General features: G+C 49.2%; 1 protein-coding gene across 4 annotated transcripts in view; it reads right to left on the bottom strand.

Moving 5' to 3' along the window:
• LOC147433867 (uncharacterized) overlaps positions 1-23,147 on the bottom strand; it is a 145,914-nt gene that overhangs the window by 65,524 nt on the left and 57,243 nt on the right. The gene's annotated exons all lie outside the window — the stretch shown is intronic.

The following is a 23,147-nucleotide window of genomic DNA, read 5'->3' as shown; positions in this document are numbered from 1 at the left end:
CGGAGGCTGCACAAGAGGATTCGGACTACCCTTAGAAGAAAAAGGCCTACATATAGAGGATCCATACAGAGCCAGATCACTACTTTTTACAAAGGGACTACTCCGGATGGCCCACCGTAGGTTACCAAGTCACACCCTCATCGGGGCATTCTTCTTGATCGAACCATCCAGCTTGGCCGCTCACAATGCCCGAGCATGCGAGGATCTTCACACCGTAGACGAGGTCTACATTGGAGGCTACGGAGCATCATTGAGCGAGAGCACGCCCCCCCCTCCCAAGAGCTGACCATGGAGGACATTGAGGCCATGCTGCAGAGACCCATGAGAGGGCTCATGGGATGATGACCATTGTCTACTTCCCCCGCTGTGCACCTCATTAACCCTGATATGAATGTACCCTCTCCCCATATGTTTTTTTAGCTGATGTTTTATGTGATGAGGACATTGATGTTGATGAGGATATAAGTTAGGCTTACATACCTACCCACTCTAGGTACCCTCATTTATTTTTATCTTTATGTTCCCCTGACACTGTAATAAAGTTACCTAGCAGCTTAGGATTCCATAGTACAGTTTTTTATTTCTATTTTGTTACTCGGACTTTGTATCAGATCCACCACATTGTAACTTTCTCTGGTCTCATAGGTCACTTTGGCCTTTTCAAGACGTTAATATAACATTTCATTTCATTTCTCTCTCTCTCTCTCTCTCTCTCTCTCTCTCTCTCTCTCTCTCTCTCTCTCTCTCTCTCTCTCTCAGCAGCTGAAGGCGAGGGCAAGCAGCTGGACGAGGGCGAGCAGCCTGAGGCGAGCAGCTGGACCAGGGCGAGCAACCTGAGGCGAGCAGTGGACGAGGGCGAGCAGCCTGAGGCGAGCAGCTGGACCAGGGCGAGCAGTCTGTGGCGAGCAGCCTAAGGGCGAGCAGACTGTGGCGAGCAGTCTGACGAGGGCGAGCAGCCTAGGCTGACGAGGACAAGAAGGTTGAGGGGAGAAGACTGAGGCGAAGGCGAGCACGCTCAGTCGAACCCTCTCGCGCTGCCAACTTGCTGGACGAAGGACGAGGGACGAGCTCTCTCTCTGCTGGACGAGGGACGAGGGCGAGCTGCTGGACCTGGTCGAGGGCGAGCAGGTGGACCTGGTCCCGCTGCTGGTCCTGTGTCAAGAGGGCGAGCAGCTTGCCAAGGGCGAGGACGAGGGCCCTAACCTCTGAAGGACGAGGGCTAGCTGTGCCAAGGGCGAGAGCTAGCTGCCTACCAAGGGAGACGGCTAGAACAGCCAAGGGGGACCAGACGAGACAAATGCCAAGGCGAGGACGACAGCAGTCAAGTCATCCAGGACGAGGGCGAGGACTTGGTGACGAGGGCAAGGCCAACCAGGGCGGAGGCCAGACCTCCGCTGGTAAGGGCCTTGACTCAATGCTCCCTTTGTTCTTCTCTCTCGCATGGACCAACAGGTCGAGGATGGTGATGCAAGTGGCTTCACCACCCCACAAAAAATGAAAGCGACATTCAAGCGGAGGAACAGAGATAGCATACTCTCACCAAGCTCATTACGGGCAGGGAAAACCGTCAGAATCCAAGATGATTTAATGATGGAGAGGATTCAACTGATGATTAAATCTAAGCTCAGCTTTATGAGAGATGACATCAGGAAAGAGATGTATGCAAACGCAGAGAGTTATAAGAATTCTATGTATGCAGATATGAGGAAAGAATTCGATAAAGCGATGCTTGGTAAGCATGATGAGATGTATCTATCTGTGAAAGGGGAGATGCAGGCTCTAATGCGGGCAGAAGTGAATGTAATGGAATGTATTATGCAGAAAAAGTTGGATGAGGCAATTGCAAGCTTTGAATCTTGGAAAACCAATGTGGAAAAGTGCATGAGGCAAAAAGATGCAGTGATTGAAGAGCTTAAAGGGGAACTTGCATCGTGCAAAATTATGCCCAAAACGGAAGGGGGAAATCAGCCCTCGATGTTAAAGGAGCTCGAAGATATTAAGGAGCAGGTAAACACTCTGCGCGAAGGGGAAGAACTAAACTCGAAAGAGGCTTCCTCATGGGCGGAGCGCCTTTCTAAAACACAGGATAAAGTTGACGAAGCAGAAAAATAGATTGAAGGTGCAAAGAAAGGAAAGGGCCGGATGCCAGAAGCCGCACAGACTTCTACCATCATCAATATGACCATTGAGGAGGAACAGAAGAGGAGGACTAGAGCCCTCCATGTGCGTATTATTGGTATCAAAGACACCGAGAATGTAGAAGACGAAGTGAAGGAACTCTTGCCGCGCATGGGCATCCCGGAACCTCTGCACACAGGTGCTTGGAGAGTAGGAAAGAAGGGAGTGGATGAGAAGGGAAACGTCAAAGAGAAAGCACTTATTTTGCGTTTCCCGACTTTGGAAACAAGGAAGGAATTCCTGAAGAAGAGACCAGCACTTAAGAGTCGAGGTTCAAGAGGGGTAGCAATCTTATTCAAGGAGGAGTTGCAGCCACTATTACAGATTGTCCGGAGAGATGACCAGGCGAGATACATGTGGGTGAGACTGAGAGCTGAGACAGGCAGATTCTTATACATTGCTATTTGTTACTTTCCCCCTAGCACATCAGTCTATACCTCACCTAGAGGGAAATCCCCTTTCTCTATACTTGATGATGACATATGGGAGTTCTCTAGAGATGGAGATATCATTCTCTTGGGAGACTTTAATGCCAGGACGGCCAACTCCCAAACGGTATTTTATGATACCACGGAGGAGATGCTTAGAGAGATGGATATATAGGAGCTGGGACTTGATAGACACTCACAGGATAGAGAGCACACAGAGTATGGGAGATCCCTCATGGAGATGACGACTACGCGTGGTCTGGCCATACTTAATGGTCTAGAGATTTTTCCTTCGTCTGGGGGATTCACATGCTTTCCACAGAAACATGGGGCCAGTACGGTGGACTATGTCATGACTTCACCGAGCTTCATCTCTAATATTCAGGATCTCAGTGTGGGTCTTAGGCCTGTTGGAGTAGCACTGCACCATGCTCTCCTGACTTTTTCAGTCTCTTTCCAGTATAGTGCCTCTCAGACACCACGGAGGATTGCACACACACGGTATACTTTTACACCAGAGACGGATTCAGTTTATGTGGAAGAAATTTACAGACGCATGTGGCCAGCCGAGCCTGTATATACAGTGGAAGAGATCACCACTTTATTGACGGAGATCTTGCATGGGGCTGCAGCACAGGCATACCCACACACTCAACCAGATCAGAGAAGACTTTCTGGGAACATGCCTCAGAATAGTTGGTATGATGAGGAGTGCACAGAGATGAGAGTTCAGATTCAGAGCGAGCTTATACTTGGAGTCATTACATCTAGACAGTCTCGGATTGCCCTTCAGCGCTTGGTGCGACGGAAGAAGTGGGCCTTTTTGGCCCAGATGGAATGTGATTTGTTTCAGCTCTTTTTGAGTCGACATTAAGGTGAGGCCTGGCGTCTCTTCCATGAGCACTCACCTCCTCCAGTGATTACCTCTCCCGAGATTTGGGGTCAGTATGCAGCATCATTATATACAGTACCTGGGCAACCACCATTACCAGACCCTCTAGAACCATGTCCAGCCACTAGTACCTTCTTTACCACTGAGATGGTGAAGAACGCCATTGACAGGATGAGGACTAGGAGAGCATATGATCATGATGGTTTGGTGGCAGAGCACTTGATACATGCTAGAGATTTACTGTCAGAGGTTCTTGCGCGGTTGTTTAACCGTGTCATGTGTGAGGGACTACCCGAGTCCTGGAGATTATCTACTATTGTACCTCTCTTCAAGGCACGGGACCCCACTGTGCCAGGGAACTACCGTACTATTATGATAGGGCACACATTGGCACGGTTGTATGGATCCATTCTTGAGCAACAACTGAGTAAATGGGCAGAAAATGAGGGCATACGAGCAGCAGGACAAGCTGGATTCAGGAGGGGTTTCTCCACTTTGGACCATATTCTTACACTCAGAGCCATTATTGAGGAGGGTCGGGCACATGGGAGACGGATGTATTGTTGCTTTGTGGACTTCCGCAAAGCATTTGACACAGTGCCGAGGGCCAGATTGATGCACAGGCTACTGAAGTTGGGAGTACCCACAGAGATCATACGGGGGATCATGGCTTTATACGGCTCAGTGACTGGCCAGGTACGCACTCTTGAGGGGATTTCTGACATTGTTCATTCCACTATTGGAGTGAAGCAGGGGTGTCCTTTGTCCCCTACACTTTTTGGTATGTATGTAGATGAGGTCTCTGACTACATTGACAGAGAGGGTGACAGAGGCGCTCAGCTAGCAAGGACATGGATTCCTTTATTATTATGTGCTGATGATATTGTGTTGATATCAGAGTTGCCAGAGGGCATTCAGAGACAGTTAGATGCATTGCACAACATTGCAGAGGATAGTGGACTATATGTGAATCTTGGTAAAACCAAGGTTATGGTGTTTAACACCACACCACAGTGGGTCAAGAGATCAGCACCTACACTCGTATATGGTCAGGACACTGTGGAGTACACAAATGAATATACATATCTGGGGGTGGTATTCACTGGACCGAGGTTTACTATGAGGACAGCAGCAGAGACTAGACTGTCCAGAGCCTATGCGGCATTGGGAGGGCTAGAGAGAATGTGTTCGCAGGTTCAGTTTCAAGAACCACGAACAAAGCCATGGCTCTTTGATACTTTGGTTGCTTCAGCTATGCCATCTGTGAATCGTTGAAAGTTGGAGGAACATGGAGAGACCCTTGGTATTTATGATATCCCGGATGATTTGAGCCAAGGCCTTCATACCACATGCGATTATTCGAGCGGAGGTAGCCGCCCCTCCTATTGAGATTGAGGCTCTTACGAGATGAGTGTCCTTTATGCACAGTCTATGGGATACACATAGAGGCAGATATACTAGATTGGCTCTTGAGTCTTCTAGACAGTTAGCGATGCAAGGAGATGCATCATGTTGGTATGCACGGATGACCTCATGGTTTCAGAGGCATGGTCTCAGCATGGATAGATTGCCTCCTTTTCAGTATTCCCTACATGCACCCTCCCTGCCAGTCACACGGACGGAGATCACTAGACTCATTCGGCACGATCTAATACAGTTGGACACCAGGAGGACATGGGTAGAGCCGATGCAGGAGTTGGGCACGAAGATGGCGTTTTACAAAGAGCACCTTCTCCAACTTTCGGGAGATGGGTTTGTGACTCGTCCGAGCTACATGGACACTCATCTATCTCATGGTCTGCGATGTGCTATTGGTCAGATTCGCACATCCTCACACCAGCTGGAGACTGAGACGGGTAGATTCAAAGGGATACCGCCGGAGTCTAGGATATGTCAACTATGCGGTACAGAGCCAGAGACAGAGCTACACTACATATGCCACTGCACTGTGTATTATGAGATACGAGGGCGCTTCCATTGCTTATTCAGGAAGGGTTTTGGACCCCTAGATAGAGTCATGAGGTATCATGATCAGAGATGCCTTGGCTTATATCTACTTGAGCTACACCGACATAGAGATAGTCTGTTGAGGAGACATGGAGCACGACAGTCGCAGAGACAGATCACAGACTTCTTTGGATCGAGGGAGCCAAGAGACCAACCACCAGCACAGGGTTGTACCCGCATTCATACGAGAGGCACCCTCATTGACAGGGCGACTCAGCTCGGGAGATCGAGACGACCACGACCGAGACACAGGAGCACACTCCATCGATGGAGACTTCAACAGAGGATCATAGGCATTCTAGCACGACACCCAGATTGTCATTGAGGGCCTATTTTCCATTTTCACATTTCACATTTCACACTCATTTTCAGTTTTCATTTTTACTTTCAGTTTTTTTGTACTTGTACTTCAGACGTTGTATTAGATTCACCACTTTGTATCTGATGGTCTCATAGGTCATTTTGGCCTTTTGAAGACGTTAATATATCATTTCATTTCTCTCTCTCTCTCTCTCTCTCTCTCTCTCTCTCTCTCTCTCTCTCTCTCTCTCTCTCTCTCTCTCTCTCTCTCTCTCTCTCTCTCTCTCTCTCTCTCTTCGAGATTGGAACTTGATTCCTCCAGACAATTAGCAGAAGATGGGGTTCATGATTGTTGGTATGCACAGATGCAAACATGGTTTGGGAGACATGGACGACAGATGGATGCACTTCCACCCTTCCAGTATAGCTTGGACTGCCTGCACCTCCAGCTTACACGCACTGAGCGCAACCGGGTGATGAGATCAGATATTGTGCAGCTGGAGACAGAAAGGACCTGGCAGCGACCTCCAGAGCCATTAGGCACGAAGATGGCCCATTACAGGGACCACTTCTTGCATGTTTCGTTGGAGCGTTTTGTGATTCGGCCAGCATACATGGATGTACATCTCTCACATGGGTTGCGCAGTGCCATTGGGCAGATTCGTACGTCCTCCCATCAACTATGCATCGAGACAGGCAGATACATGCAGATGGCCCAAACAAATAGGACATGTCTGCTATGCCACCAAGAGGTGGAATCTGAGGAGCATTACATTTGCCGCTGAACAATCTATTACGACATCAGGGGGAGATACCACTGCCTTTTCAGAGAGGGCTTTGGACCATTACGTCGGGTGATGGATTATGAGGACCAGAGATGCCTCCGACTCTTTTTAATAGAGTTGAGGAAGCACAAGGACATACTATTACAAGACAGATCTACACCAACAGATCGACAGCGCACTATGCGTGACTTCTTCAGTAGAGAGGGAGAGGACATTGGGACACAGACTCCGTCTATGGATACAGCCACACCCCAGGACCACGTCCATCGAGGCCTAGAGGAGTCCGTCTTGATAAGGGCACTGCACAGGGTCGTACTCGCCGTCCTCGACCACCCGGTCCTCGACCCAGACCCCGCCATTTGCACCAAATCAGAGCCATCATCGCTCGACATCAGAGACGAGTGCCACCTTTCAGCGGCCTCTCTATACTGGATCTACCCATTTGGGATATCCTGGGATAGAGGACAGGGAGATAGAGAGTTGATGGTCAGATTTGGATGGGATCAGTCATGTATTTGTACATATTCTCAGTTTTAGCTTAGTTTTAGCTTAGTAGACTATTACATCACTATGATGTTGAGTAGATCTTTTTTTCTGTTTTAGTAGACAAGAAATGTATTACCACATGTATAGTTTCTTGTCTCATGGGCCATTTTGGCTCTTTCGAGACGTTAATATCTCTCTCTCTCTCTCTCTCTCTCTCTCTCTCTCCATGCACGACGGTGCAAGACCTATGGGACCACACTAAAGATGGCTACCTGGAATTGTAATGGGTCTATGAGGTTGGACGTGGGTGCATTTGAGGAGAGTTTCAAAGACAAGGATATTGTGTTCTTCTTAGAGACTCATCAAGCCCCTGGAAAGGTAATGCCACATGTGGTGGGATACAGATGGGAAACAGCTCACAGGACAAATGCGAGATCGGAGCATGGGAGTAGAGGTTCAGGAGGAGTAGCAGTGCTATTTAGAGAGGAAATACAACCATTACTGCATATTGTACGAAGAGATGATCATGCTAGATATATGTGGGTGAGACCTAGACCTGACACAGGTCGATTCCTATATATTGCCATATGTTACTTTCCTCCCAGTACATCAATGTATGCCGCATCTAGAGGGCAGTCGCCTTTCTCTATCCTAGATGATGACATTTGGGAGTTTTCTAGGGATGGTGATATCATTCTCCTAGGGGACTTCAATGCCCGAACGGGCAACTCGCAGACAGTCTTCTACGACACTTCAGATGAGATGCTTAGAGAGTTGGATGTGGGTGAGTTAGGACTTGACAGATGCTCAGATGACAGAGGGAAAACGGAGTATGGGAGATACCTCATGGAAATCACGACTACACATGGATTAGCCATACTTCATGGCTTACAGCAATTTCTTGGAGCAGCCGGTTTCACATGCTTTCCACATAGAGATGGGGCCAGTACAGTGGATTATGTTATGACACAACCGAGCTTTGTCCCCCGCATTCAGGATTTCATAGTGGGAGCCCGGCCAGTGGGCATAGCAGTAGATCATGCTCTCTTGACACTATCCGTTAAATTTCAGTATAGGAGGCAGGTCACACACCCGCTATACATTTACACCAGAGACTGATTTCGTTTATTCAGAGGAGATCTGGGACCGTCTATTGGAAGGCACAGCTGGCACAAATGGTACAGGGATTTCAGTGGAGGAGTGCACCACTCTACTGACTGAGACACTGCATGGGGCTGCATCAGTGGCATACCCACACACTCAGCCAGGCAAGAGACGACATTCCAGCATGCCCCAAAATAGTTGGTATGATGAGGAGTGCAGAGAGATGAGAGCCCAGCTTCAGAGGGATCTTCTTTTAGGAGTCATCACTTACAGACAGTCTCGGATTGCTTTCCGACGCCTTGTGCGACGGAAGAAGCGAGCTTACCTAGCTCACATAGAGCGAGACTTGTATCAGATGTTCTTGAGTAGGGACTCGGGAGAGGCATGGCGACTCTTCCATCAGCACTCCCCTCCCCCAGTGATTACTTCACCTGAGGTGTGGGGCCAATATGCGACATCATTATATACGGTTCTTGGACAAGAACCCCTTCCATACCCTACCAAGCCTTGCCCAGCTACGAGCACTTTCTTTACACCTCAGATGGTACAAAGGGCCATCGACAGGATGAAGACCGGGAAGGCATATGATCATGACGGTCTAGTAGCGGAGCACTTTATACATGCCGGGGATATGCTGATGGGGGTTCTCGCAGTGTTGTTCAATCGTGCCATGTATGAGGGATTACCTGAGACTTGGAGGTTGTCTAATATTGTGCCCATCTTCAAGGCTGGTGACCCTACAGAGCCTCGGAGCTACCGCACTATTATGGTTGGACACACATTGGCACGGTTGTATGCATCTATCCTGGCGCAACACTTGAGTAATTGCGCACAGGGCGAGGGTGTACGAGCAAAGGGTCAGGCCGGCTTCAGGAGGGGTTTCCCCACTCTTGATCATATTCTGACACTCAGGGCCATCATTGAGGAGGCAGACGGATCTATTGTGGCTTTGTGGATTTTCGTAAAGCATTTGACATGCTACCAAGAGCTCAATTGATGCGCAGACTACAGGAGATGGGGGTGCCCATAGAGGTGATTTGGGGGATTATGGCTTTGTACAGATCAATGATGGGACATGTACGCACTCCGGAAGGGGTATCTGATTTAGTTCACTCTACTATTGGAGTGAAACAGGGCTGCCCATTGTCTCTTACTCTATTTGTTATGTATGTTGATGAGGTGTTTGATTACATCGACAGAGAGGGTGACTGAGGTGCACAGCTGGCAAGGACGTGGATCCCATTGTTGCTATATGCTGATGATATTGTGCTGATATCTGACTCGCCAGAAGGTATGCAACGACAGTTGGATGCACTACACAGTTTTACAGAGGATGGTGGATTCTGTGTATACCTAGGTAAAACCAAGGTTATGGTGTTTAACACCACACCGCAATGGGTCAGGAGATCAGTACCTACTTTCAAATATGGTCAGGAGATTGTGGAGTATACAATTGCATACACTTACCTGGGGGTAGTCTTTACTGGGCCGAGATTTTCCTTGAGAAGAGCAACAGAGACTAGACTAACTAGAGCTGGTGCGGCTCTGGGAGGAATGGAGAGGATGTGTTCGCAGGTTCAGTTCCAGGAACCTAGGACAAAGTTATGGCTCTTTCATACTTTGGTTGCCTCTACTATGTTATATGGGGTGCAGGTTTGGGGACCTTCTGTAGGCCAGGAGGGTTGGAGGCATATGGAGAAGCCCCTAGTATCTATGATCTCACGGCTGATTAGAGCCAAGGCTCCCGTACCGCATGATATCATTCAAGCGGAATTAGCTGCCCCCCCCTATGGAGATTGAGGCGCTTACTAGATCAGTCTCCTTTGTACAGAGTCTGTGGGATACTACCAGAGACAGATATGGCAGGGTGGCTCTAGAGTCCTCCAGACAATTAGCCCTTAATGGGGACACATCATGCTGGTATGCACAGATGGCATCATGGTTTCACACACAAGGTTTCGCCATGGACAGGATGCCTCCTTTTCAATACTCTCTACAGGCACCCTTGAGGTCTTTGACGCGGGTAGAGATTAATAGACTCATTCGTCAGGATCTGATCCAGCTGGACACGAGGAGGACATGGATAGAGCCGATACATATATATATATACACACACACACACACACACACACATATATACACCCACACACACACACACACACACACACACACACACACACATATATATATATATATATATATATATATATATATAATATATATATATATGTGTGTGTGTGTGTGTGTGTGTGTGTGTGTGTATAGATATATATATATATACAGACATATGTATATACCTCAATGTGACACGAAACGTTTCAGGGTTTTGTGCGTTTCGAGGTTTCGAGGTTTCTAAAACGTTTCATTTTGGAGCTCAAAGAAAGCGAAACACAGGTTTCATTTTATATGTATGTTCGTATAATTATACATTGAATATACATACAAATTCATCTATAAAGACATGAAATACCAAAATCTAGATGTGAGACTTGAGTCACGAGTGAACAAGGTAAGTTGGCAGTTGGTCAAAAGGGGGCAAAAAAGAAAAAAATCAACTCGTTTTGCACGTTTCGCCGAAACATTTCGGCCGTTTCGCCGTTTTTTGTGTGTACGCTCGTGAGGGATTTGGGTGTGTGGTGAATCCTTCAGCCACTCGTCTATCGCGCGACTTGTTTCTGCAAAACATCTACCCTATGCAGACCCTTCACAGCGCGCTGGGGGTTGAAGTTTGATTTCGCCTGCACGCGGTCCTTCCGTCATCTTGTGTGAGAGAGAGAGGTGTGAGTGTTTCTGTACAGCTAGCCGGTGTGTGTGTCTGTCTGTGTCTATAGCAGTCATATATCAAAAACCTCCCAAAAACAAAGTGTGTGTGTGTGTGTGTGTGTGAGAGCTTCACATGGATTCGATTGATCAGTGTATATATAAGCGTCGGAAAGCCATGGAAACTTCGGAGATGGATGCTTTGAGTCTAATCAAAGAATGTTTGCATGAGGACTTCGAGGATGCACGTCAAGCCTGGGAAGGATCCGCTCTTGTCATGGAAGTGCGCATCCCTAGATGGATGCTTTGAGTCTTATCAAAGAATGTTTGCATGAGGACTTCGAGGATGCACGTCAAGCCTGGGAAGGATCCGCTCCTGTCATGGAAGTGCGCATCCCTATACAGGAGCTTATGGATCTTGTTGCTCAATATGCACTTAACGCGGTGATTCTTTTTTTCCTGGGTAGAATGCCTACGGCTCAGGATGTAGGCCAATGGGTTGATTTCCTACTCAAACGGCAAGCAGGCCGAGGGGTTTACTTTCGCGCGCGAGGGTTCTACGAAGTCTTGCTGGCTGACATGGATGCTCGGGATGCTCTTCTGGAAATGTCTCCTCTTTTCTTCAATACGCAGATGACTCATGTGCTGCCCTGGGCTCTTACCAAGGACTATCAGAGTCTCATTCGTCACAAGTGTCCCGTCTGGGTTGAGGTGGTCAACTTTCCTCGCACTTGGCATCAATTTCTTCCTTTGTTAGCTGCTCAAATGGGCAAAGTCATTTGCCCTCCTAAGCTGGACGCAAACACAAACCGTTTTTGTATTCTGTGGCACACAGATATCCCCACTCCAACAGGTATTTCGATCGATTTCGGCGATGCAGTGGTTGGAAAGCGCCCATTTAAGCTTAAATGGGACAAGTTTGCAAATTCTTGCTTCCGATGTGGCAAATTCGTTCATATGCAGTCCGAATGTCCGGAACCAAATCTGTAACCACCTCCTTCAGTTGTCCCTGCTCCTCAACCTCGCTCGCCTCCGAAATCTTCTACTGAGGTTCAAACTAAACGAGTTTCACCCTCCTCCTCCACAGCTAGGGCGATTAAAGGCGAGGGGAAACAATTACAATTGTCTGCACTTTCTGCTTCTCCAAATATTAAAGACAAAGGAAAAGAACAGGTTTCGACCTCTCAAACTTGGATAGTGCCCAAGAAACCTGCCAAAGTTGTTCCAGCTCGTGTTCCGGCATCTTCTCATAATTATGTGCCTCCTTTGAAGAATGTTGCTCAGAAAAAACTCCCTTATAATGACAACACTTCTTTGGCTGAAGCCTCGGACAAGGTGGTTCGCTCTTACAAGGAAGTTGTTACCGGAGAAGCTTCTTCATCGCAAGGTGCATTTACTTTCAATTTTCCAGGTCCAGGTCATGACCCACCTTCTCCGGCACCTACAGCAGAGGAGGATGTGTCGATGGACACTGGTACTTGAGTTTTCTCCCCCCTTTCTTTTCCTGTTTCCTCGTCCACTGTATATACCATATAGAATGCATAGTTCTTTGAATTGCATCTCCTATAATGTGCGTGGGTTATGTAATCAAGACAAGTGGCGGCTTACCTGGCACTATGTACATACATGCAAAGAGACATTGTGGTTCTTCAAGAGCATAACCGGCATCAATTTGCAGGACAGACTTCTTAATTTGCGGGCTACTGGATAGCTTATGCAGGATCAGCTGGCCTAAAGTGCTTATGCTTGTTCGACATGAACTCTTCCCGACCTTGGTTTTTAATGACCCGACTGGAAGATGGATGGTCATCCAATGTATTGTTAATGGGGAAGTTCTCGAATTTGGAGGATTATATGCATACACAGCTTCTGCAGATAGGGCACGGTTGTGGAGTGCTATGTCTTCTTATTGTTGGCGTTCCAATGCCTTTCTCTGCGGGGATTTTAATAATGCACCAAACCTTGCGGACAATACTACTGTCCATTCTCACATGCTTCATATGGAACGACAATCATGGGACCAATTTATGTCGACCTGTAATGGGCTTGATTTGTGGCCCTTTTTGCATCCAACTGATCCTGGATTCACTTTTCAACACAATGCTCAATCTATGTATCGCGCTCAGCTCAATCGCTGGTATCTTTTTCACATGCAGCAGTATGATGACTTTGTATGCGAGATGAGGATTGATAATGCTATGTGTCTCTCGGATCATTTTCCCGTATGCTTGAAACTTCGTTTTGGCTCTTTTGATGTCAATGATCACCTACCCAAGAAGAGACTTTTGCATATCAATAATGCTTATCTCAAGCATGAGCCTTTTCGCACTATGATTGTGAATATCATCCCGCCTTTGCTCTCCCAGATATATGTTGACATGGACATAGCCTGGTTCCGTTTTGTTATGCGTGTTCAATCAGTTATATAGGATTATGGCAGGGATTATTTGTCACAATTAAGGGAACACGTTAACCAGGCAAAGGATGCTTGTAGCCTATTAATGCACTTGGCTAATCATTCTTCTCTTACCGACACTCAAATGACTAAGTTGTTTTCTACTCGCGCTATATTAAGGCACAATGATGAGAGGAAATTGACCAAATGGCAGACTCGAGCTCATCAACAAGCTTTTGCAGATAAAGGATGTGCTTCTAAACAATTCGTTCATCATTTGCATCACTCGAGGCAATCTCAACCTATACGGAGAGTTAAATTACGTCAGGCGAGTGGACCTCCACTTTCCGAGAGCTAGCACTAGCCCTACACTCTCATTATGGCAAGATTTTTGAGGCCCCTTCTTCTCCCACGAGAGAAGCTCGCCAAGCACGTCACATGTTTCTATCGCATGTTACTTCCATTCTTTCGATGCCGCAAGCCCAAGACTTGGAAGTTGTTTTCACTGAGTCGGAATTGTATGCCAGCTTGCTTGATTTGGGTCGATGGAGAGCTCCTGGTTGGGATGGTCTCTCTGTGGAATTTTTCTTGTCTTTCTGGGATTATTTGAAGTTGCCTCTATTGTTCATGATGAATACATCCTGGGAACGATAGGAATTGCCCTCCTCTTGGAAAGAAGGTTTGCTCAAGCTAATACCTAAGCATGCATTGTGTGAAGAATTCTCACAGTGGCAGCCTATTACGCTTATACCTGTGGTATATAAGTTAATGCCATAAATGCTTGCTAACCGACTCAAGTGCTTTCTACATTGAAGGCTTGCAGCATCAATCTCAATACGGCTTCATTCCGCGACGTCAAATTAATGATAACCTCGCGAATGTCATCATTGGTATGGAATATGCAAAAATATACTCGACAGGATGTCTTAATCATGCAGGTCGACATTGAAAAGGCATTTGATATTGTTCTTTGGGATTACATTGCGGATACCATGAGACGTTTGGGCTTTGGGCCTAGGCTATCCCGTGTCGTGCTTTTCTTGTATGCATACAGTACTTCTGCAGGCTTACTGGATGGTTTTTTCACAGAATCTTGGCCTTTGGGACAATCGGTAAGGCAAGGCTGTCCTCTGAGTGCTTTGCTTTATGCGATCGCTACTCATCCCTTGTTTATGTATTTGGATTCCTTGACCTCCACTGGTAGGCTACATGGCCTAACTTTACCTTCTGGTCGACAGTTTGCTGGTCAGGCTTATGCGGATGACTCGTTGTTCATGCCTCGTAATAACTATGATGATGTACAACAGATTATGCATACTCTTCACTTGTTTGGATTGGCAGCAGGTCTCAAAAGTTTATTTTTGCAAATCCAAGCTATTGCCTCTAAAAGAGTGTGACTGGCATAAGATATTGTGGCCTGGGGAGATTGTCCCTCCACATGTTCTGGTTCGCCATTTGGGTTATCCATTGGGTTCGAATGTATCGGATATGCAGAAACTGGATTGGGTGCTCCAACGTGTGCATTCTGAGTTGAATTATTGGAAATTGTCCACGTGGCCACTTCATGTGCGTCTCAGGATTGTCCAATGCATCCTTGTGGCTTATGTGAAGTTTTACTTGCCTTTGTTATCCTGGCCTCAGTTGCGCTTGCAGTCCCTCATGTCCAATATTTTAGAGCAGTTTTGGCGGACCTCGTCTAGCAAGAGGGGCCTTCGGCTACTATCTATGGACAAGCTGTGTTCTACCAAGCGGCTAGGAGGGTTGAATATTTTGGACTTGAGACGTCATCTTCTGGCTCGAAAAGCTATGTTGTTGCCAGTTTTGGTGGAGCAGCAGCAACCATGGGCTCTCATGGTCACACATTTGTGTGCGCACATTGTCACCCCTTCTTTTGGTCGTTGGAAACAGACTTATTTTTGAAAAGCTTGAAGGACACATTCCTGGATGTCCATTTACTTCTTCTCTAATTGTTGCTTGGAAGGTTGTCACTTCGCATTTGCTTGGGATGGTCGACAATCCTCTGGAGGTAACTCTCTTCGCTTGGAGAGTCTGCATTGCAGCAGGGTTTTTGCTTCGACTTTCGTTCAACGGTCTCCTCGCCAAGCGTATTTTCTTTCCCAAAAAGAATCTGTCAAGTGCATCATGTGGTTGATGACTCGGGTTATGTTCTTTCTTTCGCTGATGTCGTCTCTCGCTTTCGGTTGGGCGTTCACTATTCTCCTCTCTTTGGCGGGAGATTCAAAGGATGCTTGCTACTCATTCACCCATTCCTCCTTTGGATGTGGACTCTCGCTTCTCTGATTGGAATCTGGCTATTACTATATTGGACTCCATCTCAGCTAACAGTGTCTATGCCATCCTTCAGTCTAATGTATGGATTGTGCATCGGGGTAATCAGCTTTGGTCGCTTTCCGAGTCTAGTTCTCTAAAATTGACAAACTGCTAGAAGACATCGATGACATCCGAACCGGCATATGTCACAACATAAAGTTGATTATCAATAATAATCAAAGCCTTACAAGGATCGCCAAACAGGTAAAGGAACTCATCTCCTCACAGCAAGAAGAAACTCAGGAAACACTAAATGGGGATAACAATCTTTCACCACTAAAAGAAGTCTCCATCACTATAATTCTGAATACAAAATTTCAAAATTCGCTCAATGCTATATTAGATACAGGAGCCAGCTTGACTCTCCTTAACGGAAGGTTTGTTCCTGAAAGCTATTGGGAGAAACTAGATGATCCATTTCTGATTGATTGTGCTAACAAATCAAAGAGCCGATAAAAAATCGGGTCAAATTATGGTTACAGCTTGGAAAAGCCAGAATACCTATCTTTGCCTATCTCTGTTTTCAGCCAAGGTACAATATGATCATGGGCAATGATTTTCTGGACAGATTACAACCTATCACATTCGACAACAAATGTTTCAAATTCAGATGGAAGGAAAAGGTGCATAATACACCTATCCTGCATCAAATTCAGTATACCATTCCTTCACATAAATGGCCAAATGTAGATCTCAATGAGTTTAACCTAACACAAGCGGCCACCCAAACTGAAGTTGCAACCCTAACACAAGCAGATCCTTATCTGGATACAAGAGGCACATTCTTTCACAAAATGCTAGCATAGACGAACGACTGCCCCAATGGCCCTCCTGGCTTGATCAGTGGGACTACAAGTACAAACATGTCAAAGGCTCCAAAATTGTCCTTGCTGACATCTTAAGTCGACGCATTCCCCAGGCCGGGTGGAGTGACATCATCACTTAGGTCATGAAAGATGCCACGGTTGTGCCAGCACATAGTGACTGGAAAAAAGCGTGAGCATCACATCTATAGTGTGGCGCGCCCCTGAAGATTCTACCTAAAAGCTAAAGCCACTTTATTCCCTCTCCACTTGTAAAGTAACTTTAGAAAAGTGATTCCCTCTCTACTAATAACTTAGTGCACATGACAAGTTACTTACCTTCAAAAGGCACCTCGCCTCTCTATATAAGGGGAGCACTCCTTCATTGTAAATCATCTCGAGTAAAGCATCTAAAGTCGAGCCTAGCCTTGTATATCAATCCCCTACACACTTAGTGTATCTCCCTTGTAATCTTCTTACTTCATAATACACAGCTTCCGCTTGTAACTATTCAATGTGTGTATCCTGGTATCAGAGCCTGTGTATGTATTTATGAACATATCACCCCCTCCTCCTGCTGCCGCCAGCCTTCCCCTACCCCCTACCCCCCCCCCCCCCCCCGCCTCGGTTTCTCCTCGTCATCCGCTACAGTTCGGCCTCCTCGGCATTGCTTCGTTTTTGGGGCAGTGTCTCCTGCTCCTGATTGCAACGTCCGCCCGTCGACCTCTTCTTACGACACAGCAGTAGACACAGATGGAGGCTCCAGCTTCACCACAGAGGGACTCGCCAGAAGCCCCCTCGCCCGACCCCGTTGAGCCCACCATTCGACTTGCTCTATCGCCGACAGAGCAAGCGAGCCTAGCCGCTAAGGTAGAGCGTTTGCAAGCGACTTCGCTCATCTGCAAAATTCTCGGCATCCGTCCTAGCAGAGGAGAGCTACGAGACCTTCTCCAAGCCCGCCTTCTCGCAGAGGTGGGCAAGATCTTGGATGTCTAGATTCTCGAACGGGGGTACTACCAGATCGAGTTCGAGACCTCTGATATGGCTTCCAAGGTCATAGCTATGAGTCCACTGGCCATCCAAGCATCACGCGCCCACTTTCGACAGTGGCGACATGGTTTTGACCCAACTTCGGATGTGCTAGTAGAGGAGGCAGACATCCCCATCTCAGTCTGCTTTTCGGGTTTACGGAGGGAGTACCTACCACTTCTTTCCAAGATTGGCTCCACCATCGGGACTGTCCTAGAGAAACCTCGTACGGCAGCATCAGTAGCTGCCAAGGCGGCTGGCATCCCCTCAGTTCGAGTTTTGGTCAGAGATACCCACACGCTCCCCAAGGTCATCCTTTTGCCTCGGGTGAGTGGGGGTTGGTTTAGACAAAGTGTGGAGTACTCGTGCCTCCCGAACCAGTGCTTCATTTGCAGACAGATGGGCCACCTAGCGAAGGCCTGTCCACGGAGGAGGCCACGACCTGCACCTCAGCCTCAACCCCAACCTGCAAAGGCTAGGCCGCAACCACAACCAGCGGCACACCGCACAGATTCAAAGCCACCCTCCGAGCCTGGGACTCCAGAGAAAGAGGGGTGGCAGCAGGCCCGTGGCCGTCGACGCCAGGGGCCACAGCGACAGCCTGGCACTCAGAGTGGCCCTCAGGTGCCTACTCAGCAACAGTGGGTTCCCACGGGGAACCGCTTTGGTCCTCTTGAGCAGGAGGAGCCCCCTACGCGAGCCTCCACCTCCGCTTCACCCTCGCCAGCCACCCCCCCTTCAGAGTTCCCCCCCTCCTCCTCATCCTCCCCCCGCCCTCTGCTTCCATCCACTCCCCAACTCGCCCCTCTACCTCTGTCGCCCCACCCCGTTCCTCTTCCCCTCCACCCCCCCAGCTCCTTCTCCCCCCCCTCCTGCTCCAATTTCACAATCGACTCAAGAGACTGGTCCCTCGCCAGCGGCTAGGAGATCTCTTGGCAGCGCTTTTGCCACGAGTCGCCTAGTGACAGAGGGTCAGCCCTTCTTGCGGCCCCCTCTGCAGATTCAGACATCTTCCCTTGCAGCTATCCCTCGTGGTCTGACGAGCATTGACCTCCGACGCCGTTGGGATTTCTTCGACTACGGGTTCACTCGCTTTCTCGGCGATTCCGCAACAGACCACGAGGCAACCTGCTTCAGGGTCCACGCTTTGTTCCTCGCCACTAGGGGGAAAGAGGCCTTGGACTCAGCAGTTGGTTTCTCCTCCCCCCTCTGTGGTAGGGCCGAGACAGAGTGGTCCCTCGACTCAGTGGTGGGATGGTTGCATCCACAGGTTCTCGAGTTCTCTCACCACATGGGAGAACTTGGAGTTACAGATTTGCTGCAGACTTTGTGGCCACTGGCCAAGTTTGCGGTGACACCCCCATACTCAACAGGATGTAGGCACATTGTGGTGTACTTTTTTGCTGATACGCAGTGTTTGCCTTGCTATGTATACATTCATGAGGACTCCTGGACAGCCGAGGTTGCTTTACGCACGGCTCGCTCTGCTTGGGCTTGGGCTTGGGCTAGGCACTCACTGCAGTCTCGCCTATCTAGAGGACGCTCGGATGCGGATTATTCCCCATCCAAGCCAGCCTCGAAGATAGCCTGTCTTGCTACTGCGGCAGCATCTGTTCTCTCTCGCTCCCCATGAGGATCGTCTCGTGGAACGTGCAGGGACTACGTGCGCCCCAGTTTTAGCGACAGCGGGGCCGATTGCGTCAGGAGCTTCAGCGCTGCCTTGTGGGAGGAGAGATTGATCTCCTTATGCTTCAGGAGCACCATCTGTCTGAGAGCCGCATTTGGCGATGTGGTCAGATTTTGCGTGGACGATATGATACCTTTTGGTCAGCTGCTTTTGGACCTAGAGGCATCCAGGGTGGGGTATGTATGACTATTGCGGACTCATTGCAACAGCAGGCCATTGTGGGCAGAGGGATTATTGTGCCAGGCAGGGCTCAGTGGATTACTATGCAGGTTCAGGGTGGCCTTGTGGGCTTCCTGAACATCTATGCGCCCAATGTGGCGAGTGCTCGTGCACAGTTTTGGTCACAGATTGTTGAGTCTTTGCCACAAGCTGACCATTGGTGTATAGGAGGGGACTTCAACATGTTGGAGGACCCTTCTGACAGGATTGGAGGCAGCCATGCTACTATGCATGGAGTCGAGTTAGCAGCTTGGGAGAGGTTGTGTATGACTTTGAGGGTCTCGGATACATGGCAACACTCTGGCTTTGCGAGGCCTCCAACGAGTCTTGCCTTCTCTAGATCGGACCGCAGAGTGGGAGGAGTGAATCTATCGCGGATAGATCGCTTCTACACTAGTGACCACTTCAGTGACTTGGGGGGATCAGTGGGCATCCTGGCAGGGACATCCTTCTCGGACCATGCACCAGTGATCCTCACAGTGGCAGACAGGCAGAGGAGTGGGAGCACGATGCTTCGCATCCTAGAGCGGGTCTTGTTCGACTCAGCACTCAGAGAGACGGTAGAGGCTCTCTGGACAGAGGGCATGGACAGCTAGGCTCTACCTGCAGACAGAGTGGCCTTAGGCCTAGCTCAGCTTCCCCACTTTTTTCTCCAAGAGTCTCTGGCTCGACGGGCTGCAGCGAGCGAGGAGGAGTAGCGTCTCAGACGAGGCATTGCTTCACTACAAAGGATGCAGGAGCAGCATCCAAACACTCCATCGTTGGAGGAGCAGTTACAGCAGGCTCGACAGGAGCTTGCTTGCACAGAGGAGAGGCGTCATGAGTTTGCCTTTCACCGACAGACATCTCAGTGGACTCAGGTGGATGACAGAGTGACAGGTGCTTTTTTTGAGACAGTGGGACCTCGGCACTCGCATGCCAAGGTCAATCAGTTGAGGAGACCCGATGGGTCAGTTGTTTGTGAGCCCGAGGATATGCGTGCAGTTGCTACTGACTTTTACCGTGAGTTACTGTCGGCTGAGCCCCAGTCAGACGGCAGGATGCATGCAGGGAGAAGGTTTGGGCACAGATGCCTTGTCTTGTGACTGAGGAGATGCGCCAGAGGCTTGAGATGCCTCTTCAGCTTGAGGAGCTGCACACGGCTCTTAGGGCCCTCCCTCGTGGTAGCTGACGAGGTGAGGATGGCTGACTCCCAGCTTCTTCTTGGAGTACTAGGACCTGCTTGGCCCAGATCTTTGTAGTGCCTTTCAGTACATTCTGCACACAGGAGTGATGCCGGATAGCATGAGTGAGGGCCTGATTTACCTCATTCCAAAGGAGGGTGGCTCCTTGGATGAGATTTGACAGTGGCGCCCCATCACCATCCTCAACTCAGCCTACAAAATTCTTGCCAAGGCTCTGAGTTTGAGGATTCAGCCACTTTTGGAGAGCCTTATACATGGGACTCAGACAGGTTTTGTCAAGGAACGCAGTATCCTTGACAACATCTTCACTTTCTGGGAGGCTTCTGCCCTGGCACGGCTCGGTAGGGAGGACCTTGTGATTCTTCTTCTCGATTTTGAGAAGGCATACGACAGAGTTGACTGGGACTTTCTAGAGGGCACTCTACGCAGGATGGGCTTCTCAGATGCTTGGATCAGAGGGGTTTCAGCTTTGTACAGACAGGCTCACAGTCAGGTGCTTTTGGCAGGAGGTAGAGGTGCAGATTGCTCCTCTTCTCCTGTCCATCAGGAGAAAGCTGTTACATTGGAGCTGAGCATGACTTTCGCTGGCTCGTAGAGTAGTAGTTGCCAACCAGGTGTTGTTGGCGACTATGTGGTACATCACTTCTTGCTAGATCTTCTCGAGTTCTTGTATCAGCCAGGTAGAGAGGCTGATCAGGAACTTCCTTTGGTCAGGTCGTGACACTCAGATTGCCTGAGCCAAGGTGGCTTGGTCGGTCATCACACTTCCTTGTTCTTAGGGAGGGCTTGGGATCATTGATCCAGCACAGCAGAGCAGAGCCCTTCTTGGGAAGTTCGTCGTCAGAGGACTTCTTCCAGGTGAGGAGCCCTGGAAGGAGTTCTTGCTGCAGAGGCTTCGTGCCAGGGTGCCTCAGTCAGAAGGCCCTTGGCCACCTTCGACCAGATGGATCTTTACAGAGTTGCGTCGAGTTGGTTTGCGCAGGAGACTAGAGGACCGCTTCGCTGTGAGTTTGCTTCGCTCTTGGGAGCTCTTACGGCGTGGCCTAGAGCAGAGACAGCCGACGTCACGGAGGAGCGCCTACGGCAACCCCTCGTCTGGAACCCCATGGTTAGCACTCAGAGAGGCCACTTGGTTGGGAGTCGGCCTCATGTTTCTTGGGGTCCCATGGCAACAGGTCCAGCGCGCTTTCTAGGTGACTGGCTAGAGTTCACAGGTTTGTCAGAGGAGGTGCATGGTTTCCAGCTACAGGGCATGAGAGGGGTGCAGAGCATGTGTCAGGACATCTCAGAGTCAGTTCCAGCTGAGTGGCGCACGCCTCTCGAGCCAGTAGCACCCCGGTGGATGGGAGCCTTCACACGACTGGAGGTTCTCATTTCAGTTAGGGCCTGCTCAGAGACTGTCCCAGCCCTGTTCTTCGAGCTTCAGGGTGGGGGAGCGAGTTGCAGTAGAGGCCCCGCAGGTAGCAGAGTGCTGTTTCCAGAGGATCCGAGTTGTGGGCATCTGTGGGAGGACTTGCGTCATAGACCCTGACCCAGCAACTCTTGAGACTGCACACTGGAGGCTATGGGCTTGGGAGTGTTGTCCACTGGCACGAGTACAGTGGGATCCTGGTGAGTGGCTATGGAGGGACCCCTTCTCTTCTGCAGACCGCCCAAGAGTCCCCTTCTTTCAGTACACTGTTTGGCTTGGACGTCATATACTTGCAGCACAGAGAGAGGCCCACCCCGCTGCAGCACGTAATTGGCAGGAGGAGGGCCTCACAATCGAGTTCTTGGCAGCCTTTTGGCAGAGGCTGTGGGACTCCAGACAGCCGAGGCGCGTCACTTTGTTTGAGTGGCTGGTTGCACACGGAGCCACAACAGTAGGGAGTTGGCTTGTGCATTGTGGTCTCTCGGCCGCATGTGCAGCCTGTGACCAGTTGGTGGAGAGTCAGCGTCATTGTCTTTGGGACTGTCCCTCGGCCCAGCAGGTGTGGCTACGAGTTCTTCGGCTGATGCCTGCTCTCTCCACGGCTCGACAATACACTTGGGGGGCAGCGGCCTGGTCCACACTCACGGGCCCGGCACTTCAGTTTGAGCTATCTTCCATAAGCAGGATGATAGTGATGCAGGGGGGGCGACCTACACTCCAGCCTGCTACAGAGCTTACTCCACAGGAGTGGTGCAGTGAGAGAGAGGAGTGTTGGGAGCTCATCAGTGGCCTGACACTTTGGTTCATCTGACGGGCCCGTTGTTTCGGCATCTTTCAGGCTCAACTTGTGCCACAAGCAAAGACTGTTCGTGACTTTTGGCTAGAGCTGATCCATACTATCAGAGGACAGCTTGAGGGACTACAGGGTAGCTCCGACCACATGCGGGAGCGCCGCGAGGCTTTCCTTCGACTCTGGCGCCCTGGGCCTTTCTACACCATAGTCCAGGGGGTGCTCAGATGGCACTACTGTCCACCTGTGTGGCTCTTCCCTCCTCCCATCTCTTGATTTAGCCTCATTGTATATATATATATGCTGTTTTTTCATTGGGAGAGTCTCCCCATCATGCTTGTTGTAGCACTCTCTTGCA

Source organism: Adiantum capillus-veneris, chromosome 19 (genome assembly GCF_014529385.1).
Source record: "Adiantum capillus-veneris isolate H3 chromosome 19, ASM1452938v2, whole genome shotgun sequence".
NCBI classification, from domain to species: Eukaryota; Viridiplantae; Streptophyta; class Polypodiopsida; order Polypodiales; family Pteridaceae; genus Adiantum; species Adiantum capillus-veneris.
Note: the sequence above shows the minus strand (reverse complement) of the source record. Positions and strands in the feature narration are given on the sequence as shown.